Consider the following 2,502-nt stretch of genomic DNA (forward strand, 5'->3'; position numbering starts at 1 on the left):
ATATAGCTTGAGGACAACAACTGGCTTATTGGTTTCTAAACACTCTGGGGGCCTCAGGCAAGAAGCACCTTCGTTATGCTGTTATTTGAATATTTGTATCTAATAAATTAATAAATTATTTATTTATTTCAAATCCATGTGGGGTCCTTACGGTGAACTCTCATCTGACGACAAGTGACAAAACACATAACTGTATTTTTTGAGGAGCTACACCATTTGTATCCATACAAATGGCTTGAATTGTAGATTTACTGCCTTTGCACACCCTTGACTTGAAGAGCAATGTGCAATCTAATTGGCAACACCGGAGTTACAAAAAGCATTGGCATTTTGTCAACAATATAATACTGAATGTGTTTTTAACGGTTTATTAAAAGTGGAATATCATTGCATTAAGACAACAACAAAAACAATAACCCAAGGCTAATGCTTTTATTTACTAACTTAATTACTTACAAGAACTAACACTCCAATATTTGTGCTAGAATCACCTATCATTCAAAGCTGAGAACATGCTTATTAATAAATTCCATAGAGTGCAAATTAGATTCAGATGATTGAAGTTATTGCACATCCAGTCTATTTGAGGCTGTCTGAAGTTAGCATTTTCTAATCCATGCAAAAAAAATCTTTTTTTACCCTCTTCCTAATGCTTCTTGACATATTGTTTTTTTTATCCGATACACCCGTTGAGACGATCTGATCCAAAGGAAGTAATGCTCGGGTAGATTTATGTCAACTTGATACTTTTTTTTAAGGCATACTTCCGCTGCTTTACAAAGAAGCTTTGTACACAGCGTCATCTACAGGTGGGGAGTGAAATATGAAACACCGGGAATATGACTATAAATCAAAGACATTCACTTAAAAACATTCAGATGTTATCAAAGAGAGGAAAAATGTTATTTCAAATATATGAAAGACTTAAAGGAATTTTTGTTTTTTCATTTTTGTTATCGGATTATCTGCACCCAAACATTCTGCAGTGAGTGCTCTTTGATTTCTACTTGTTTAGCTTTTTTCTGTCTGTACTGGTCCTTTTTTCCCTCTTACAGTTCTCTAACCCACTGGTCACCCCTCATCCTCATTCTGCAGAGATTTGTGCAGAATTGGTGTTACGCATTAGGACTAAATTCAATTGAACTAGATTAACTCTAAGTTAGAGCCATTAGTTCATGAGTGTATCCTTACTAGGTCATTTTATCTGAGGCAAAAGGGCCAATCACCACAACACCATGCATGAGGGTGCGTGCAATCTAAATCAATTCAATAAATAATGTGTCCACATTTTTACTTTGTGGGATATCCCAGAAATATTCACCGCCGAAAAAGCTATTTTTGGCACTTCTTCAGTTTTTGTCACTATATTGAGACCTGCACATCTATAAAAGCTGTGTGAGGCGATGCACAATGACACATCTTCAGTTATGCAAGATTTAACTTTCTGTTCATAGCCCCTCTGATAGTTTATCTTCCAAACTCTGCTGTGTGAATGAGTAAGTTACTGACTGACAGTCAGTGAAAGCGGCACTTCCTGGCGCTTCTCACCTTTCACTTTATGTGGATTAAAAAAGAGGTGCAGCTTCATGTAACTGTGGAATAACACAGATTAGTGTCAGGGTGTGCGGAACGCAATAAATGTTAATTCTGCCACGTGTTGGACAAAGACGTGCGCTTCAATAAAGGTTGAGAGGTTTGCCTACTTTCTACTGTCATTACATTTAATAACTACTGGAAGCTGGTTATTGCTCCAGCTTTCTGCTGAGAAGGTTGATGGTGCAAATCCAGGCTTTTCTGGAGTTTGTATGCAGATTGAGAATGATTGACTGCATATTGCCTGTAAGTGTAAATTATCAGTCCCTCTATCTGATTTTTTAAAAAAAGGCAGGAATTCAATGGTTGAACAAAGTCTAAGTTTTTAATGATTTTAGAAAAATGAATAGGACAAAGTATTACTTATTTTTTAAAACATTGCAATACCCATCACCATACATTGAAACACACAGGAAGAGAATGGAAGGTGTACAGTGTGTTGTCGCTTCTTCTTCTTTTAGGTTTAATGGCAGTTTGCATTCATAAAGTTGCATTATCGCCATCTGCTGGTTCTATCTATCTACATCGTTTCCTACGGCTCTCAACGTCCCTGATGACTGTTTCCCTCTTTCTTATTGCAACTTTTTCATCCCAGATGACTGTTTTCCTCCTCCTTCTTCTTCTTCTTCTTCTTCTTCTTTTTAGCTCGTGGAAACAATGATTCCCACCGTTGAATTAAAAAAATGATGGTCGCGGTTGTTTCCGCACAACCTTTTCAGTGGGACCACGCGAAAACCTGTCCCGCCCCGCCCCGGCACAAAAAAGTGCGGTGGGTCTGGATTTGGGAACGGGTCCCACTCGGTAGAATGGAAATCACGTGATTTCCGGTCGCGATAGAGAAATGGCGGCGATGGTTGTTCGCAGCACGGTGTAAGGCGATGAGTTAGTCACGTGACCAGCGGTTCCGTT

Source organism: Lipophrys pholis, assembly GCF_963383615.2.
Source record: "Lipophrys pholis genome assembly, chromosome: 7".
Taxonomy (NCBI): Eukaryota; Metazoa; Chordata; class Actinopteri; order Blenniiformes; family Blenniidae; genus Lipophrys; species Lipophrys pholis.